Genomic DNA, 22,788 nt, shown 5'->3' on the forward strand with positions numbered 1-22,788 from the left:
TGGCTTAATGAGATGCTGTAGATGTTTGGTGTTATATTCAGATCACAGAAAGCGAATCTTTTACGATACTCGCCCTCAGGGAGAATACATCTGCATTAGTTGGTTAACTGCATAGGATATTTTTTGAGAGGGACAATGTTGAGTTACGGCTGGCCCATAAATGAGGAACCAAAAAGATGGAGGATAGACATGACATCATTAAAGTAAAATAAATTGAGATAATTAGATGAACATGAAGAATAAAAGAGCTACCATGTATTCACACTGGGGCCACCTAGGTGAAGAGTTGACACATGAAAGGGCGGTGGAATGCACGTCCCATTGTACCAAAAGGAAAGGACACTCATTACAAGAAAGTCATCTTGTTTCTGTGTTACAGGGGGACAGGCTTCCTTAGCAAGTTAGCAAGTGAAAGTGCCACATAAAATAGTGAGTTTTTTTGCCCTCTAAGCAGGAGGCGAACAATCATTTGCATTGCATTTATAGTAATAGGGAGGAGACTAAATCAACATTTCACAAACATGTGAACAATTGAGGATTTGGGTTAAATGCAGATTCTTTTTCAGAAGATCTGGGGTGAAACTTGTGATTCTTCAGTTCTAACATATTCCTAGGCAATGCTGATACTGCTGCTCAGTGGTTCGTACTCTGAGTAACGATGCCCCAGATAAAAGGGAAATGTCGTAGTATGTCATAATTGTTAGGAACATAAATTTCAAAACCAGAAAGCCCTGATATGAGTTTCTATCAGATGTAACTTTGGGAAAGGTGCTTGCCTTTCTGAGCTTTAATTTTCTCATCTATAAAATAGGAATTGCTCTTGCCTCTTTCATATTGTCTTGGACCAGATTAATGAGAATATGTTTGTATGTAGAACATTTGATGTCATGCTTAACACATAATAAGCTCCTCAATAATGTTAGTGGTTATATTTTAGATTTAACAATATAGTACCTTTCACTTCTATGATTATATTATTCTGATTTATTTCCAAATGTATCAGAACACTAAGAAGACAAAAACTCCCCATGAAAGTTAATTAAAGTGAATTTCATTGTTCTGATCATATAATGTTTAATAAAACTACAGCCAAGATCAGCCCAGTGCAAAATTATTTTTCTGATGAGTAACTATACCTATTTGAAGGTTCAACTGAAATATCACCTATTTTTCTATTTTATACCTTCTTGATAACAGCCAGGGGATTATCACTCAGCTTTTTGGCCCATCTGGTGTACCTGCTGCAGGCGTATCTTGCAGCATTCCTCATAGAACTATGCAAACAACTGCCTGCGAGCAAGTACGTCTCCTCCTCTGAACTGGAAATGCATTACATTTATGTACTAAGTCTTACACACATTGTGTCCCTACATCTATATCTAACATGAAGTATGGTCAATAATGGGTCTCTAGTATAATGGATGAGCAAAAAACATAGATGAATAGCTTAATGGATTAATGACATGGGAAAAATCAGTTGTTAGTGCTCACATTTTCCTTTCAAAAACTTCCTGCCCTGTCATGACATTTTCTGCCTCATTGGGATGGGGTTTTGCCCCTAGATACTGTGATGATAGCTGCTTTTAAGATGTTTTTAACAAAAAATATAATACTTGTCTTCTCTTTGAGGAAATTGTATTTCAACCAGGGTTATTAGGCGATATGTAGATATGTAAAGATATATCATTAGATAAAAAACAAACTAGACACTGAGATATGATACGGATATTTGAAGGGAATTATAGGTTATTTCAAAATCTTTTCAAATGGTAAATATTCAACTCTGTCCATGAGGTCAGTTTTGCATCATTTCAAGAGTAAAAATTAGGAATAAGGAAATTGCTCTGTTTGTGCTTTTGCTCTCACTTTATGGAGAGGTCATTCCTTTTTTGGCACCAATGAGAGACACTCCATCCACTCAGCCAAGAGCATCATGCAGAATACGCATCATTTGAGGAAATTCAAATGGCTAAGAAGTTAAGACCTCTAGATTCTAAAGAATCTTACAGATCATCCTGTCTGTTCTTCTGTTTCTAGAGATAAGAGCTATGTTGAAATGCAGGGCAGCCCCATGTTAATATCATCTTTGTGGACTAAACTTAAATTAATTTATTTACAACTCTTTTTTTTTTTTTCTGCAAATTCTTTCAAATAGTACAAAGGAAAGCGAGGCCAGGCATGGTACGACCCTTACCCTGCTGACAATGGCTGCTACTAGAATTGCAAGTGGAGTAGATAGATAAAGCTCTGCAATTCCTCATGAAACAAACTAACAAGAGTAGAAAAAATTATTGTTTATTTTGCAATATTGATAATTGTTATACTATTAATAATAGTAGCTGCTATTTATTTAGTGCTTGCAATATGTTAGACATTGTACTAATATCTAAGTGCATTATCTTTTTTTTTTTTTTTTTGAGATGGAATCTCACTCTGTTGCCAGGCTGGAGTGCCATCCTGGCTCACCGCAATCTCCACCTCCTGGGTTCAAGCAATTCCCCTGCCTCAGCCTCCCAAGTAGCTGAGACTACAGGTGCACATCACCATGCCCAGCTAATTTTTTTGTATTTTAGTAGAGATGGGGTTTCACCATGTTGGCCAGGATGGCTTCGATCTCCTGACCTCGGGATCTGCCCGCCTCAGCCTCCCAAAGTGCTTGAATTCCAGGCATGAAACACTGTGCCCAGCCTTCAGTTTGTTTTCAATCTCCATGAAACATCTGAGAAGGAGGTGCTATTATCCAATTTTAGACAATAGTAAAGTTATCTTAGAGGTTAAATAATGTAGACAATATTGTACCTCTGTACATGCAAAGTCATGTTCTCCACCACAGAGTTCTATGCCTCGCTACCCACAGAAGCATTGTAATTTCCATTTCAAAAACGGCACCATTGCTTGTCCAAAATCTTTAAGATTGTAGAAAGATACACAAGAGATGGACTTTCCAGATAGAATGTTTTTCTTTTTGGAACATAAAGATTAAAAGCAATAGTGTTTTTAAAAGCTTCTTAAGCAAACGCCTTGGAGGTACAATAAGCACACTTCCTTGCATGTCCCTCTGAAGCTGCTCATGGAGTTTCACTCTCTATATTGGCCACTAAAATCTTTAAATAGCCCTATCTGTGCTTTGTGGCTTTCATTGCAATGTTCCTCCTACCATCTGTAGTTAGAGGCTATGGGAAACATGTGGCTGGATATAAAGTTAACCCTAGCATGAGGTACTCAGAGTCAGCAGAGACCAGTATTAGGGCATGCAATAGTCATCTCTTCTGCAGGCTGGCTTAAGAGCTTTAGGTTTTCCCCTATCCTTGAATTGAGGAATTTCCAACTTGTAAATTTCTCTTTTTGTTTTTTATGTTCGGTAAAGCTGAACCCACCTAGAGGGCCTGGCAGACCCATTGCTCAAGTCTATAACTGAAATTGGATGGCCTGACTTCATATTCAATTGGAACATTTTTCTTCTTATTTCTCTTTTTAAAAATCAATAAATGCTTTATGATGCCTCTCAAAGAGATTGAATGAGTGGAAAGCAGGCTTTTCCATAGTATTACGCCAACTAAACACTCTGGAATAGATCCAATTTCAAATATCCTACCTTGTCCCCCATTTGTATATTAGGTCAATATTTGCTGACTTTTTATTAGAGAGATACGCTTTCCTCAGAGAGCAGAAAAGGAAAGGAAGCCTTTTTGATCATCAACATTTTTGGCAAGAAATTAGACTTGGAGACACACACACCCACACATACACACACGCACACACACACGCACACACATACACGCACATACACACATAAGGATATACTTGTGTACATATGTATACATAAGTGAATACGTGTGTGTGTGTTTTGTCCTTATCATGCTCCCATTATAACAGTGGAAAAATTGAAACCTACAAATTTCTCTTAGCTATACTGCTTTTGAGGAGCTGACATAGAGTTCCAACCTGATAGTCTGTCTTAAAAGCCTGTGGTCATTTTTCTCAATCTTCCTAAATCCTCAAACTTATTTTTTAAGGGTAAATTTTTCCATCTTCATCCAAAACTATTTCTACTGAGAACATGCCCCAGGCTCCTGGTCATCTGGCTTCAGATGCCAGGTAAAGGGGTAAGTTACCCTGTCCTGAGCCTTCTATCTATTCTACCCAGCTTCCTGCCTGTCCTGTCTTTTCCTAACTCCTTAATTCTTGCTCCTGGGAGATGTGAATCAAACACCACATACCTGAACTGGTGCCTGCCTGAAGAGCCATGATTGATTGCCATGTACTAATTGGTTGGAAGGATTGGGAGTGGGTACAAGAATAAAGATGATCACAGAACAGTTAAAAAGAGATTTGTTTCTCTTTTTGCTGCTCCCCTGTCATTTGCAAATGTCTGTTGGTTTTCTTTCAGCATATTTGTGATTAAGAATCCTGCTGAGATGACACTTGGTGGTTTGAAAAGCCAAGTGTTTCTGCATTTCCGCAGGTAATTTAGCAATGCATCCATGGGAAGCCCACCCACACATTACAAGAGCAAGGCTCTCCGTAACATTTTAAAAGTCTGTAACAATTGACATAAAAACACCAAGGTGAAATTTTCTAGTGAGAACATAATTGGTGAACTATTAAGATTTTCATTAATAAATCCTTTGACTATCAGCTTTTCACTTTATCTTGCTGCTTCTCTTAAACACATGCAACACCACCATTCTGATGATAGTTAACAACCAAAAAAGTAAACATAGCTTTTAGGTAATTTATGTGGCAGAGACGCCCATCAGGTATCATTACTGGAATCTTTCTATGTATGAGTCAGGGCCAGGGGAGCGTTGAAATTAAATCTTTGTAAGGAAAATAACCTACACAGGTTTGCAAGATTCAAAATTATAAGAGTGACCCCTAGTGACTATGAAACTGCTTAAATCTTCCCTGAGTCTCTGTATAGTGTTCAATGTGAACATCTGAAGAAAGAGAATATCCTTTTTTAAAGCACAAAAAAATTATTCATTTTGAATTTAGTAGTTATGTTTTGAAAATAGTAGGAATGGACTATCCCTCTCAAAACATTGTTTTTGTTTTGTTTTCCCCAATAAAATACATATGTGTCTTACTATTCCTCCTTTGGTTTACATCAAAGAGCCTGCATCGTGAACCTACTGTGTGCAAAGTGCCTGGAAGCCCTTGAGGATGGGAAGATTAAGGCCTCCTCGTGGTTTCTCTGGTGCCAGCAGACTCTGGAGGAAAGAGACAAGCAAACAGGAGCCTTGCAGGAGGGGTGAGGGGTAAGTGAGACAACAGAGTGTAATAATAGGGGCTCTAAGAACAGAATCATTTTTATAATGGTTGTGTGGCCATTCCTACATAGAACAGATCAGAGTAAGAGTTTACCCAATGGGTGGTGAGAGGGAACAGTTCTACCTAGGCACAAATAAATGAAACAACATATTTTTGTGTAAGAATCACAAGTAGGCTGGGCGCCGTGGCTCATGCCTGTAATTCCAGCACTTTAGGAGGTCAAGGCAGGCGGATCTTGAGGTCAGAAGTTTGAGACCAGCCTGGCCAACATGGTGAAACCCTGTCTCTACTAAAAATACAAAAATTAGCTGGGCGTGGTGGCAGGCGCCTGTAGTCCCAGCTACTTGGGAGTCTGAGACAGGAGAATGGCTCGATCCCAGGAGGTGGAGGTTGCAGTGAGCTGAGATCGTGCCATTGCACTCCAGCCTGGGAGACAGAGCAAGACTCTCTCTCAACAACAACAACAACAACAACAACAGCAACAAAGAATCACAAGTATTTCAGCAGGGATACAGAGTTGAGCTATCAAGATGTACAAGATGGGGCTTGAGACATAAGCATGAGATGGCTCAGAACAGTCTTGGTACACTGCTGTTGGCCATTCCACTGAAGGCAATAGGACTAGGCTTAAGCAAGAAACGAAGGTGCACTGATTAGCATTTTGGAAGAATTGTCTGGCTTCTGGGCAGAAGGTAGTCTCAGAGCAACCAAAACTAGTTGCGGAGAGATCACATAGGAGGACTCCTGCATTTTCACTGTTGGAAATGTAAGACTTCTCTTTCTTCAGCTAGATCATAAATATCTGGGCCTGGTGCTTTATACTTCATTCAAATTTGTATTATCAGTAGACATAATATGTTTTGAAAAATGCATATTGAATAAAAATTAGCATTAATTTTACTCTGAGTTAAATTACAATGCCATATCTAGGTATGCATGTATAAATGTGTTATATATACATATTTATATATGAATATAAATTATAAACACACATATACTTTGATAATACATGTTAATGAAAAAGTATATATTTTGGTTGTATAGAAGTAGAAACATTAATTCAGATATAATAATTACATAAACCACATCATGTTTTATTTTAGAATCAAACCTTTTAAATCTTCATTACATAAAGACTTTCAGCCAGGCACCATGGTGTGCACTTATGGTTCCAGCTATTTGGGAAGAGGCTTGAGCCCAGGAGTTTGAAGCTGCAGTGTGCTATGATCATGCCTGTGAATAGCCACTGAACTCTAGCCTGAGCAGAACAGCAAGACCCTGCCTCAAATATATATATATATACAAATCTGTCTTATTATTCCCAAGAAATCTAATTATACATATGCCAAACATTGGAATGCTGAATGACACTAAAATAATCCATTTTAATGCCAAAAATCTGTGGAAATAAAGGACATAATTTATATCCATATTGTTTTTAAATTATTGATTATTGCTTACTAATTTTGTTTGGTATTACATTGCACCAGGATATAAGCACTATGGGGACAGGAATCTTATGAAATTAGTTCTTAGAAGCATTCATAGCATCAAATAATATACCTGAAATATTGGGCATACCAATAAAGTATGTAAAATTATAGCTTATTGCATCTTCTCTAGAAAGCAGATAAATATCTTGGTATAGTTTTGCATGTACAATTATTTCCTATCCATCAAAGACTGGGTCAAAAGCTACTCCTTCATGATGTTTGCATTGATTTATCCCAGGTAAAAGAATCAATCCTCACTGAGTTTTCTGCTCCTTTGCAATGTCTGTTACTTCCTGCCACCTATTACAGTTATTTAGCTCTCTTTCCTACATTTTTTTTATTAAACAGCAAACCCTGAAGTTGAATGAAGGGAATTGCATCCGTTCTCCATGATGGCTGAAGAAGGTGTGGAGGAGGGAAGCCACATGTGGATGGAACCTTTTTGAAGCATAAACATTTGGGTACACTCTAAGATTTGGAACAATCTTCACCATGATCAGGAAATACGTTATATTGCAGTATCCCCTACTGTGCCTAAAAATGTAATGTGTTCACTTTGTCTTACAATTGATTTCTAATGACTTCAAACTTATGTATCTTCTTTGTGTCTTAAAGTAAATTTCAAATAATGGAATGTCAAGCATCAGAATAGAGGGGTAGAGGTGTACATATATTGCAATTATGTCCTTGATACTGATTTAAGTAATCACTCCCTAACTCTACTCTAACATTTTTATAGATTATGAACTCTGGTGAATTTTATAGCTGCCTCCTTTGTCTGCCTGATCCTATACTCTTAAATCTATCCAGTCCACATAAGCATGAAGTGGAACGAAGAAAACTAGTACAAACTAAATTTACATCTCCAGCATTACATCACAAAGTTCCAGACCCCCTCAATATCTCCTGAATAGGTTCGTGCTCTTACTCAGTTCTGCTGCGTAACAAGTTCTTGAGCTCTCAGAGTTCTCTCTCACTTCTAGAACTCATGTTGTTGTGGCATGTAGAATTTAACTCCTGCATCTTAAACATGCTACTTTTTGTAGGACATAGTTGGAGCTCACACTCTTTCTCTTCTTTAGATATTTGAGTCAATGAACTGTTTTCAACAAGTATAAATAATTGCTGTTTTTCAGATAGCTTCTGCTTAATTTAGGTTCCCAGAAATAAATACTGAGATGGAGATTTGTGGGCAAGACTTTTTTTTTTTCTTGGTGAGTGCTGTCTTCAAGATTGTCCTCAGTTGGGATGAGGTGCTTTTTATGTGTCTCCGTGAAAAAGTTATTTGAGGTAGGCTGCCTCCAGGGGAGAGGATGTGATCTTGGCAAGACAGCTGTCTTTATCTGAGGCAATTCTCCAAGATGCTTGACAACTGAGGGCTGTCTGTTGGCAGCATTCCCAGCAGCTGAGGAATAAGTCTTTTCTGTCTTAAAGCAAGATCTGGACAGTGTTGCATAGGCTCCTATAGTTGGTAAGGTCTAAGAACCTTCCAATAGGTAAAAATGTCTTAATAACCTAATTTTTGGAAATATATCATAAGAAAAATTTCAGTGGGATGGTCTTCCTGTAAGAATAATACAGTATTTCTCAAAGTGTGATTCTGAAACACTACTACTATTAGGAATATGTTGAATACTGAATAACAATCTCTGAAGATTGGTTCAAGGTCATTATATTAATTAATACTCCTCTAAAACCAAGTGAATCAGACCTTCTAGAGTCTGTGGAAAAGACTGCTATGTAAGAGGGAGGATTTTCCTGGTCTTAAGGCAAAGCCGTCTTTACTGTTATGTGTGTGTGTGTGGATGGGGGCAAGGGAGGCAGGTGTGTGTGTGTGTGTGTATTGAATGAATGATAAGTATTCATGTTGATAATGTGACACACATAACAATTTAAGTGCAAATTGTATATGAAGGCCTATTTTAACAAAAACAATATTTTGAGGATTTAGGGTTTTTTTTGTTGTTAAAATGGACTTTGAATGAGTGTTGACAAATTTTTGAAAGAGGAGTAAATTCATTGGAATGTAAGATATTTAGCCATTTTAAGTATCCATAAGCAACCTCAGTTATCCAAAATCATTTGGAAGCCTTTGGATAAATGGGAATTTGGTTAAAATGTCTTGTTAGATGGTGGCCAGGAATAAATCACCAGCTAGTGAAATTCATCTAGTAATAACCTGGGATCTACCAAACAAAACTGTTTTGTGCACAGGAACTGCAAGAGATGATATAAATGTTGGCCTTCAAGGTAGCCATGATTTTTAAAATTATCACAATGAATCAAATTCATTGTCATTAATAGCTCTGTCAGCCCCTTGCCTTCCAACTCAATGAAGATGACTCAATATTTACATCTCCATCTGCAATATCTTGGCTAATCTCCAGATATATTAATTCAAATTCCTGCTTGAAATCTCTACTTAGATTTCATAAAATTCTACTCGAGCATTAACAGAGCCGAAAGCAAACCTTTTATTCTCTACCACATCATTCCAAATCTGTTTGTTCTCTGGCATCCCTATGTCATTAAGTAATGCCACCATATTGAAATTGTTCAACTCAAAACTTGGAAAACCACCTCAATCCATGACTCCTTCAGCACCTTCCTAAAGCTAAATGTAGTATAATTGTCCCCAACTAGCCTCTTTTTCACTCTTCTCTCAACTCCAAGCCTATATTGTCTCCATACAGCAGCCAGAGTCATCTTTTCATATTATCATTAGGTAGCATTATTACCCTTTTGAAATATCATCAAAATCTTTTCATAATACATTTTATAACATACCAATGACACCTATCATATCCTACACATTCCTACTTGGCATGACCCCTGCTCATTTTTCCAAATCTTTTATCATTCTTTTCTTTGTTTATTCTTCAAAGCACAATGACATTCCTATTAATTTTGGGAAAATAAAAGTGAATTCTTATCTTGGAAATTTTTTCTTGCTGTATTCTTCTTCTGGAATGATCAGCCTCCAGATCTTCTCCAGGAGGAAGTCTGAATATTCCCACATGTACCCAAATATTATCTTTCAGCCAGGCTTTTTCTTACAATCCAATATAAATCACCACCTCGCCCATCTTCCCCTAACATATCACCTTTTATTTATTTATTACATTTGTCATTATACTATTTATTAGTGCTTGTGAATATTATTCTTAAGATAATTGAAACTCTACAGATAAAGTATCTTGCTTGGCTTATTGGCTACCATGTTTTCAGCTTCAGTAACAATGTTTGCATATTGCAAACACTCAACATATATTTTGAATTAATGAATTGATATCCACCATAATAGAAATCACTAATTTTATTTAGCCCTTAATATGCACCAATTTTAAGCAATTTAAATGCGCTATTTCATTCCATTTTTACATTGGCTTTATGAGGCACCACTATACTAAAGAAAATTACAATTGTTAAAAAATTATAGTTTTATCCTGGTAGAATTTACATTAATAAACTTACGAGTGGCTTTATTATCTGTTTATTATATAAGGAAGTAAAAGTGTTTACTAATTTTTAAATTAATTCCTACATAATTTCAGGGTGAAAAAGAATATACTAAGAGTAGTATATATGAACTGGGGTATTTTTGTAAAACACTATCTTGGTACACTTTGTGTTGCTATAAAAATACCTGAGATTGGGTAATTTAAACAAACAAAGAAGAGCTTCATGTAGCTCATGGATCTTCAGGCTGAGAAGTTCAAAGACATAGCCCTGGCTTCCAGCAAGGGCTTTCTTCCTGTATTACAACGAGTGGAGAATGGTGGAGAAGGACAAAAAGGAAGTGGACTCATGTGAAATGAGAAAACATGAGTGGTGTCCTGGCTTTATGAAAAACTCATTCTGGTGGAAACTAATCCATTTCCCCAAGAATAATCCAGCTTCACAAGAGTGAGAACTGACTCATTACTACTATATCAGCACCAAGTCATTCATAGGGATCTCTACCCCTAACCAGTTACCTCCTAGTAGGTCCCACCTCTCAATACCACTGCATGGGGATCACATTTCTATATGAGTTTTAATGGAGGAAAACAAATCATATCCAAACCATAGTAAACCGAAACATTTTCCTTGGCAACGTCAAAAATCTACTTACTTAAAGCAGATGAACCAGTGTCTAGAAGCAGAGCATCTTTTAGTTATACACACATATTATGCTAATGGAGCTTATTCTTTTATTACTATAAAGTATTCTGAAAATGTCCTCAAATTGTTTTGGAAAATAATTCATGGGAAAAATAACAAATGCTCATAGAACTGCATGAAGCAATACTGCTGGAAAACAAAATAAAATATGTGATGGTGTTTTATTGATGGTAACAATATTATCTAGTACTTGGTTGGCAAGATTAAAATGTATCTAGGACTTGGAGCTATTAAAACCCATCAAAAGTATCTCATTAGATGTTAAAGTATTAAGGAAATAGAATTGCAATTACCTAAATCATCAAAACAAGTTGCTTAAAATTTTATTCTCAGAGGTTTAGTAAAGAAGATATGGCATTTTAAAATAAATAGTGCTCGTGACTATTTACTTAAAATAATCATGTGATTCTTCATCTTGGCCATGTAAAGAAGTATGAGTTACTGCCTCTGAGTTGGCCTGAGATGACAAGACTGTCAAGGTGAGGATATCTCATAAATTCCCTGAGTGTTAGCTAATAATACTTAGTGTCATTCTATCCTTCCAAATAAGTTGAATACAAAGTGCAAGCTATGGATTTGGGAAAATGGGCAGAAGAACTTAAGAATGTTTTTGGAATAACCAGACTTAAAAACTATAATTTAAGACGTTTTGTTGTTGTTGTTGTTTTTGGAGTAGAGACAATAAATTTAGCTTCATAATCAATAGAGTCTGAGATTATAGTCAGGGAGGTTATTATCTGGTTCTGATCTGGGTAACCTGTAGCTTTATTTCTTTTTATTTATGGTATTTACCATTGAAAAGTGCATATTAGAAAAATTATCCCGGTGTGGTGGTGTGCACCTGTAGTCCCAGCTACTTGGGAGACTGAGGCACGAGAATCTCTTGAACTTGGGAGGCGGAGGTTACAGTGATCTGAGATCGCACCAAAAAAAAAAAAAAGTATTAATTATAGATAAAACTAAATGCTCACTACATACCTCATTCTCTCAGCCATTCTGTTTGATAAATTTCATGATCAGTAATCTTTAATGTGGAAAATAAAGACTCAGATAATTAAGTAAATTCCCAAATTCAGGTCCAATGTTGATTAGAAAACACTGGGACCCAATCAATTGTCCTCAGTCTGTTCTTGAACCCTCTTCTTCCATTTCCTTTTATATAAGTTCAATGCAAGACTATACAATGATCACCACCATGCCAGACCCCATAGGAGGTAGCAAAGGAAAAAGAATACCTAGCTGGATCTAATTCATATATTTGTGCTGATACTTAAATGTGATTTTTTAAAATGCTAAGCACATTGACTGGGTTATGATTATGTTTATCAAATCATGGAGTTTATTTTTTCTCCTCCTCCTCCTATTTGTTGATGATGGTGATGATAATGATAATGATGACTCTATTTCTGTCTTCAGGAATTGAAATCTAATGAAAGCAACAAATATAAAGACAAATAAAAACATTAAATGAAAGAAATTTGGTAGATGTTAGAGGTGCTATGAGTACAGGAGATGAGTCTTAGAGTATTTGGTTTAGGAGATATCTTAAATTTTGAGTATGATTTAGCTTAGTAGAGGAAAAGGAATTCTCAGCATTAAAACTTTCTTGAGCATAGATATGAAAGAAACTGTCTCAATCCCAAATCAACTTGAGGTTGAGTAGATAGTGGTAGAAGATCCTCTTCCGGAGATTCTGACCCCTTCTTTTCAATGCAGACCATCAAATCTCTTGAGGTTTATAAAGCTCCCAGCCAAATCTCACTCCATTCAGAAGTGTCAGATTTCCCTAAAAGAGAGGAATAAAAAGTAAAACCTCTGTGGTGTCACATATATTCATCTCTCTCAAGATATACTTTAGAGCTAAAATGTTCTGTCCCTGATTCAACAGAGAGGCCTGTTGTAGGACTTTCTAGAAGCAATGGCTCTGTGAATACCTGTTCTAGTTCTGATAATTTTCTCTGTGAAACGTTCTGGTATTAAATTGACTGGTTTTAGCCATTTCTATCCCTGCCCTGCCCTACCACAGCGACTTCCAATGATTTTTTTAAATTTTTTGCTAGTCACTGATTAGTTCAGCTAGGATGAATCTGATTTTTGCTTAGTTCTGTGCAGATTTCTTCCTGTGAACTGCTGCTGGTCTGCTGGGGCCCTGCCAAGGACACTTCCTCACCTGGAATCTTGTTTAGAGTTTCAGGCAGCAAGTTGGCAGCTGAGATGTTTGTAGTAATAGTAACTCCTGCGGAAGATTAGGGATGCACCTATGTGAAGATGTCTGGCCGTGTGAGTGTGAAGCTGCCTTTCTCAATTCTTCCTTCTATCCATTCATTCACTGATTCAGCCTCCACACATCATTACTTACTTGCTTCCTTTAAAAGAACCATTCATTATTTAATCCCTGAAAAAATATTTTTGGGACTTCTATAAGACAACCCTTCTCTGAGTTCCTGAAATGTAGGGAGGAGATGAATAGGATACAGTGCTTACCGTATAGTATATGTCATCCAGAAAAATCCAGAAAACCAAAAGAGTAACCACTATGCATAGAGCTCAGTGCCAAATACATTATTTTGAATCTACTAAAATATGCAGACATAAAAGCAAACTTCACTGCAGTGAGGGAAGTGTTACATAACTCAATAGTAGCGGATCTCAACCATGGACTATATGGCCCTACCTGGGTACATTTAGTAGTGTCTGGAGACATGTTTGATTGTCAGACCTGAGGAATGTTACCAGCACTGAGTAGGTAAAAGACAGCAGTGCTGCTAAACGCCCTAGAGTCTCCACAACAAATAGTTATCCAGCCCCACATGTCAATAGTGCCCCAAATGAACTTCACTCTACAGACAAATGCAGATGGCTATGAGTGAAAAAGGAAGGTTTGGTTCACCATCTTGAGGGTCAAAAAAAGACTTTCCAAGAAGAAGGCATTTCAGTTGGCGATTGCGGACTTCACTACACATTAGCACGATTTCTTATAAACCGGAAACTTTATAGAATAAACAGCAAATGACAGAAAATACTTTTCGGTTTATTTTCACCAAAATTACTGGGGAATATTTTTTCCAGGTGATTTTGTTAAATATTCCCAACTACTCTGTCATGGATATGGAACAAATAACAAATACTATTTTTCTGTGAAAAGTAAAACTCAAAGGGATCATGTTTTGTTTTATATATCCCTCTTAGTCCTAAGTCACCACTGTTTGTAAATGGCATCGCTCATCAAGTCTGACAATTGCCGAAAATAAGCCAGTCTACTCTAGCAATGAAGAGACAGGAGAAATATCAGAAATTCTTCACAAGGTATAATGATAATGTGCTGTTGGACCAAAAGTTGCACTTTTGGGTGATTAAGTATCAGGTGTCTTAGATTTTTTTTAACCTCATTAGAGACCTTCTATTATTTAACAATACCCTAGTTAAATAATCTGACAATACCATGCTGTTTTGGTTACTGTAGCCTTGTAGTATAGTTTGAAGTCAGGTAGTGTGATGCCTCCAGCTTTGTTCTTTTTGCTTAGGATTGTCTTGCTTATATGGGCTCTTTTTTGGTTCCATTTGAAATTTAAAGTAGTTTTTTTTTTTGTTTTTTTTTTTTGTTTTTTTTAATTTTGCGAAGAAAGTCAATGGAAGCTTGATGGGGATAGCACTGAATCTATAAATTAGTTTGGGCAGTATGGCCTTTTTCACCTTTCCTCCTATCCATGAGCATGGAATGTTTTTCCATTTGCTTGTGTCCTCTCTTATTTCCTTGAGCAGTGGTTTGTAGTTCTCCTTGAAGAGGTCCTTCACATCCCTTGTAAGTTGTATTCCTAGGTACTTTATTCTCTTTGTAGCAATTGTGAATTGTGGTGTATAGGAATGCCTGTGGTTTTTGCACATTGATTTTGTATCCTGAGACTTTGTTGAAGTTGCTAATCAGCTTAAGGAGATTTTGGGCTGAGATGATGGGGTTTTCTAAATATACTATCCAAAATAGATATATAGACCAATGGAACAGAACAGAGGCCTCACAAATAATGCCACACATCTATAAACACCGAATCTTTGACAAACCTGACACAACAAACAATGGGGAAAGGACTCTATTTAATAAATGGTGTTGGGAACACTGGCTAGCCATATGCAGGAAGCGGAAACTGGATCACTTCTTTACACCTTATGCAAAAATTAACTCAAGATGGATTAAAGACAAACATAAGACCTAAAACCTTAAAAACCCTACAAGAAAACTTAAGCAATACAATTTAGGACATAGGCATTGTCAAAGACTTCATGACTAAAACACCAAAAGCAATGTCAAGAAAAGCCGAAATTGAAAAATGGGATCTAATTAAACTAAAGAGCTTCTGCACAGCGAAACAAACAATCATGACTGAACAGACAACCTACAGAATGGGGGAAAATTTTTGTGATCTAGCCATCTGACAAAGGGCTAATATCCAGAATCCACAATGAACTTAAACAAATTTACAAGAAAAAAAGCAAATAACCCCATCAAAAAGTGGGCAAAGGATATAAACAGACACTTCTCAAAAGAAGACATTTGCGCAGCCAACAAACATGAAAAAAAGCTCATCATCACTGGTCATTAGAGAAATGCAAATCAAAACCACAATAAGATAACATCTCACCCCAGTTAGAATGGTGATCATTAAAAAGTCAGGAAACAACAGATGCTGGAGAGGATGGGGAGAAATAGGAATGCTTTTACACTATTGGTGGGAGTGTAAATTAGTTCAACCATTGTGGAAAACAGTGTGGCGATTCCTCAAGGATCTAGAACCAGAAGTACCATTTGACCCAGCGATCCCATTACTGGGTATATACCTAAAAGATTGTAAATCATTCTACTACAAAGACACATGCACATGTATGTTTATTGCAGCACTGTTCACAATAGTAAAGACTTGAAACCAACCCAAATGCCCATCAACGATAGATTGGATAAAGAAAATGTGGCACATATACACTATGGAATACTATGCAGCCATAAAAAGGATGAGTTCATGTCCTTTGCAGGGACATGGATGAAGCTGGAAAACATCATTCTCAGCAAACTAACACAGGAACAGAAAACCAAACACCACATGTTCTCACTCATAAGTGAGAGTTGAACAATGAGAACACATGAACACAGGGAAGGGAACATCACACACTGGGGCCTGTCGAGGGATGAGGGGTTGGGGAGGGATAGCATTAGGAGAAATATCTAATGTAGATGACGGGTTGATGGGTGCAACAAACCACCATGGCACGTGTATACCTATGTAATAAACCTGCACGTTTTGCACATGTATCCCAGAACTTAAAGAATAATTAAAAAATAATAATAATCTGACAAATAAATGAGGACCATTAACAATGACAATTTAAACCCTTTAGAAGAGCATTGATTTGAGGAATACCCCCAAAAACTGCCAAGAAAACATAGAATTGTGCAGCAATCACATTTGGCAAGAAATGGAATAAGGAATGGAGTTGAGCTTCATTAGTTATTTCTCTAATGGACTTCCCACCTGCAGGGAATGCCAGAGTTAATCAGGTAGATAATTCTTCAGATACTCTGCATCACCAAAAGGTTTAGTTGAGGCTTATAATCACTTGCCCACTTGCCCATGTGTAGCTATTTCCTTTCAAAGCAAGTCACCCATATCTGCTTATTCTACCATCTAAATACTAATCTGTTCCTAATCTCTGTTTCCCAGTGTACAACTAGTTTAGGATATTGACTACTATATTTTTTATATTCTGTTTCCATGTTACATCTAAATTATTCAGCTAACATATTTATCTAAAATCACAAACATAATTGGATTTATTTTGAAAGAAATAATCCAGGAATGAGAAACAACCTCAAGTCAGAAAGAGAAGATAACCTTAAAGCAATTACAATGAAAAACAAAAGGAGTTGTTTAATTCTACCTGGAAGCCATTATGACGAGGTCACCTCTAACTGCTGAGAAGGGGATTAGCAAATTTTAGAGAGGTGTTAACAGCCATGATCAAACTGTGACCTTCTCTTCCATGTAATCAGGACTGAAAAAGCACTGAAAAAAGAACCTCATCATGTGAATGGTGCTAATTTTAACCTATTTTGCACCCTGTAACTCATTCCATGCCTCATCAGTGGTATGGATCCCTCACTTTGAGAAACACTGATTCAGGCTTGTCATCTTGGCCTGGACCATTGCAAGGCATTTAAATTGGCCTCTGTCTCATTCCCTTCCAAAATGCCCACCACACTAGGCACCCATGTGACTTGAAAAGACAGATTTTTATTTTTCTTTTAAACCTTTCTCACTTTAAACTATACAGTGGTTTCATGGTATGGTATGTGTCCCCAAAAACTGTTATTACAAGGAACGGAATTTTTAAATTTTTTTTTAAAAGAATTCTGAAAGTTGTGTTTTGAGTTACCAAAAGACAATCATGAAAAGATTGGAAGGTGTGGATGTAGTTTCTTTCTTTTATCTTAGCCAATAATAATAACTAATATTTATAATATCAAATTACTCAAAATACTTAAAGACAAAACAGTGTCAGGAACTGTTCTAAGTAGTTGTGTATATGAACAAATGAAACAGATCTGAAAACTGGAGTACAGTGAAGTGTCCTGTCCGACATTTCAGATCCTATTAGTGGCAGAACCAAAGCATCGCTCAGATTGAACACAGGTGGTCTGGCTTCTGAGTCAGTGTTTTCAGCCATCTTTTGAGTAACTCAAAATCTAATATATTTCATTAGAATATTTTGTGTTGTTGACATTTAATAGGTTTGTATCCTTTCAGCTTCTTCAGATAAAATGAGGGATACTGATACAGAACACCAATTTTATGCAAACTACAGACAGTTTTCTGTCAGTCTGGTTATCAGTGGGCCTGAATTGCTTTGTGTGTGTGTGTGTGTGTGTGTGTGTGTGTTTGTGTGTAAAACAAGAAGGGAAGAGTAGAGAGGAGCTTTGCTAAATTGTATAGAAACAGTATATTATGAGGTGGATTGTAAGATCATTTTCACATATTGGACATTAATTCTATGGAATACCACTGGAATCTGAAACTCTTTATGTAGATTCTTTAAAATGGTCTTTTGCAGCTTGTGCTAAGCATAATGAAAAAGGATTATGCATTTTTAGGCCTGTCTTGCAAAGAGGTTATGATATCAACAGTTCCTATTTCCCATTTTCAGGGCAGAAGTAAATCTAGATTCCTCTTGCAAGACACAGCTTGTCACAAATGCTAGACTAAACATTCAAAAATAAAGGTGAGCTCCAGAGAGAGCACAGAGCTTCCAAAGGCCAATTTGTACACGCTGTCTTGAGAGCTATTTTCTGACAGACAACAAAAGATGCTGTTCTTGAAAGAAGAAGAGCTTATTTATTTGGGTTGTCTGCAGTAAGCTTGTTTGATGTTTCTTTGACTCTTGATTTTTGTTGGAGGAAAAATGGAAGAGAAAGAGAGACAGAGAAAAAAAAAGTCTATTAAATTGGTAAAGTTCTGGTTCTAATTTTGGAATAAAGAACTCTTTAACCCCACTGGAAATACAGACCTATCTTGGTTTCCCTTTCTCTGGCTTCTACAGCTCTTTGCTATGGGCTATACTCCAGCTCTCTCTGCTATCTCAGAACCACTTGCTCCTTGGGACACTGCTGGCAGGGGGAGGAAGATACTCAATACTTTAAACTTACTCTCACCCCTTTTATGAATATACAGGGATTAAGATTAAGTTGCTACCTCCTATATGGAATCTGGGGAGTCAACTTTGATTATTAGACACTGGCTTATCGGAATGGACTGTTGAGTACCAGGATAATTTTGAGTCTCTAAAATCTTTCTTATTCCATATTCTTAGCCTGGTTAGTTGCACCCTTCTCAATTCTGTATCCCCTTCTTTCCTTCTCTCTCTCCTTTCTCATTCTCTGTCTTGTGTATTCCTTTAACAAACATTTCTGACAGTTTTTCTACCATTACCTATGAGAATCATAAAGGAATTTCACAGATATATTAAAACACAATTTCCTAAAAAAGATGTCATAATATATGGGAAACCATATGGAATACCACTTGTTGGTTAGCTGTTGGGATGTCTTTGGAAGATATCTAGGACCTCTTCAGAACTGGAATTAGAAAAGCCACAAAGAGCCCAGGCAATCCTAAATCCTTATTCTTCTCTTCTATGCTTTTCTCTAAATCTGTGGTATGTTCTCCTTTGTACAAACTACTCGTCTTGGTTGCTTCATGTCCAAAACACAAATTTTCTAGGTTAAATTGTTTCTATTATGCGAGTAAAACCAAACTCATTTACAGGCCCCCAGTCATAATTCCAGATTTCTCAGAAAGAGTCTGATTGTCTCCACTTGCTTGAGATGTGATGCCAATGTTTAAGTGATTTCTTGAAGAAGAGCTTCTCTCTTTTTCAGCCATAATCACTTGCTCTGGTAGGGATGTCCTCTCCTCTACTTTTGTAGTTCGGTCTTGAAGCCCCACATCATCGTCATCATCGTCGTTGCCCTGATTATGTGCTAGAATCATGTTAAGACGCCCCCTGGACTTGATTTCCCTCCCTGGGTGCCAGCAGAATACTTTGACATACAATAAATGTTCAACAAAAGTTAGTGGCAGTACAGTAATGATGATGCTGATGATCAGCAAGAAAAGAAAAAAATTATTCCAGACCAAATTGCAGTTAATTGAGGCAAACGTATCTCAGTTAATTAACTGGATTAATAAGTCTGCTTAGGCCAAATTAATGTCCCCACACGGTAGCAAGATAGGTAAATAGACAAAGATAGTCTTAGAGGAATACATGATATGTAAACACTCAGTAAATGTCAGTTAATACTATATATACTCCCATAAAAGTAGCTTTAGGTGTGAAAAAAAACCTGTGTAAGTGCCTCTGTGTGGGTGTGTTCATGTATATGTATCTTTTCCCAATACACTTGCATCTTTAAAAAAAAAATTCCTAGGTCATTTCCCACCATCCCAATTATCCATTTTGAAACATGTCTTATTTTTTATGAGTTGGTGTTTTGGGGGTATGTACAGTTCAATATCGATTTTTGAAAATTATGTAATACTGTTAGTTGGTGCTGCTGGATGGGATAATGACAAAAGATGTCTTTAAAGAAAATGTTTTTTATTGTAAGAAAAAAATAGAAGCACTGGATGTTCTAGCCAGAGCAATTACAAACACACACACACACACACACACACACACACACACACACACACGAAGCAATAAAAGAAATAAAGGGCATCCAAATTGGAAAGGAAAGTGGAATTATCCTTGGTGGCAGATAATATGATTTTATATTTAGAAAAACCTAAAGAGTCTACCTAAAAACTCTTAGAACTGATAAACAAGTTCAGTAAAATTGTGAATATAAAATTCGAATACAAAAATTAGTAGCATTTCTGTATGTCAATAGCAAACAGTCTGAAAAAGAAACTAGGAAGGCAATTCCATCTACAATGGCTACAAATAAAATAAAATTCTTAGAATTAAATTTAACCAAAGATGTAAAAAATCTCCATATTTAAAACTGTAAACATTAATAAAAGAAATTGAAGGGGTGACAAGAAATTGAAAGATATCCCATGTTTATGGATAGGAAGAATTAGTATTGTTAAAATGTCAATATTACCCAAAGAAATCTATATAATAAATGCAATACCTATCAAAATAACAAATATAATTTTTACAGAAATAGAAAAAAATTATAAAATGCATATGGAATCACAAAAGACCCAGAACAGCTCAAGCAATTCTGAGCAAAAAGGACAAAGCTGAAGATATCACATTACCTGATTTCAAATTATAATATAAAGCTATATTAAACAAAACAACACAATACTGGCATAAAAACTATACATACAGACCAATGGAAGATGATAGAAAATCCTGAAATACATTCAGGTATTTGCAGTGAATTCATTTTCAACAACGGTGCCAAGAACATACACTGAGGAAAGGACAGTCTCTTCAAAAAATGGTGCTAAGAAAACTGGATATCCATATGTAGAAAAAATGAAACTAGATTCCTATCTCTCACCACATAAGAAATCAAATTGAAATGCATTAAAGATGTGACGTAAATCTAAGATCTGAAACTATAAAACTTCTAGAAGAAAACATTGGAGAAACACTTCAGGTTGTTGGTCTGGGCACAGATTTCTTGAGTAAGCCTTCAAAAACACAGGCAACCAAAGTAAAAATGGACAAATGGAACCACATCAAACTAAAAAGCTTCAGCATAACAGAGGAAATAATCAACAAAGTGAAGAAACAACCCACAAGATGGGAGAAAATATTTGCAAACTACCCATCTGACAAGGGATTAATAACCAGAATATAGAAGAAGCTCAAACAACGCAGTAGAAAAAAATAATCTGATTTAAAATGGTCAAAAGATCTAAATAGACATTTCTCTGTTGCTGCTTTACAAGGACTGTTTTCTGTCCTGATGTATCTGGGTGACTATCAAATTCTCTTATACTATTTAAAACTTAGAATATTTACTATAGCCTTTGTGAATATGACCCCAATTCTCACGTACTTGACCCTGAATACGTCTTCTTTAGTTATGCACAACACGAGATTCTTTGCCTTGTGAACACTCTTGAACAATATTTTTATGATCTGCTATTCGATATTTGAGTTTCTGCCTTTGTGTATTAAGAAGTCCGCAGTGTACCTGCAGTACTGTGCTAGGCACAAGGGAAACAGTGGTGAACAAAACAGACATCCAGATACTCCTAGAACATGTAGGTTAAGGGACAATATGAATGATAAGCAAACAAACAAAAAATACAAATCATCAACTTGTTAATACATAAAAGATCACCAACTGATCTTTTAAGAGTAAATGCCAGGAAGGTAAAGCTTAAGAAAAGTTATATATCATACACAAGAGTGTAAAACTTAGCTTGGCCATTCAAAAAAAAAAAGGTGTCCCTGTGGAAATGATGTTTAAGCTGAGACCTCAAGGATGAGTACAAGTTATCCAGTTATTGAAAAAGGAGACAATCAATTTGAGGAGAGAAAAAAATATGCAAATATGCTAACTCTCCTTCGTGCATTTATTTATCTATTCAACAGACATTGATTGAGTGCCCAACTGATGCTGAGTACTGTTGGAGATAGTGGAAACTCAGAAGAGAACAAGTTAGAAAATTTTAACTCATTTGGAACTGAAATTCTGGTGAGGAAGGCAGAGTGCACACCTTCTTTTGGAACTTAAATTCTAGTGGGGAAGACAAACACATGAGAAAATGATGCTGTTTCTAGCACTGACCTGTGTAATGAATGAAATTTATGGCCGGGCGTAGTGGCTCATGCCTGTAATCCCAGCACTTTGGGAGGCTGAGGCAGGCGGATCACCTGAGGTCAGGAGTTTGAGACTAGGCTGGCCAACATGGTAAAACCCCATCTGTACTGAAAATACAAAAATTAGCCAAGAGTGGTGGTACACACTGGTAATTCCAGCTACTTGGGAGGCTGAGACAGAAGAACATCAGGGGCAGAGCTGTGCATAATTTGTCTGGAAAAGTATGTGAGACTGGATCCTGCAGGAATCTCTGATTTTGAGTATTTTCCAAATGTCCATGAGCAGCAATTAAAAGGTATTAAACAGGGGCATCACATGATCATATTTGCATTTTGTAAAATGAGTAAGCGAGATCATCTTGTGGAGCATGGATGCCTGTTAAAATCTCTCCTGAGCTTCTAATAGGCATATAAAGACTCGACACTGACTGTCTGTACTATTAAAGCTGAACATGCATGCAATCAGGTGACTTATTCATCCCATTCCTAGGTACATTACCCAACATAAATGCATGAATATTTGCAC

The 22,788-nt window shown here is 36.6% G+C and overlaps 1 long non-coding RNA gene across 1 annotated transcript in view; it reads left to right on the plus strand.

Annotated features, from left to right (window-relative positions):
• LOC105491480 (uncharacterized) overlaps positions 1-11,052 on the plus strand; it is a 101,103-nt gene extending 90,051 nt beyond the window's left edge. Inside the window, exons 3-4 of the long non-coding RNA XR_011616176.1 lie at positions 5,117-5,261; positions 7,116-11,052. This is a non-coding gene — a long non-coding RNA (uncharacterized lncRNA). The remainder of the gene's footprint in view (positions 1-5,116; positions 5,262-7,115) is intronic.
• Positions 11,053-22,788: the final 11,736 nt, after the last annotated feature.

This window comes from Macaca nemestrina, chromosome 18 (assembly GCF_043159975.1).
Source record: "Macaca nemestrina isolate mMacNem1 chromosome 18, mMacNem.hap1, whole genome shotgun sequence".
NCBI classification, from domain to species: domain Eukaryota; kingdom Metazoa; phylum Chordata; class Mammalia; order Primates; family Cercopithecidae; genus Macaca; species Macaca nemestrina.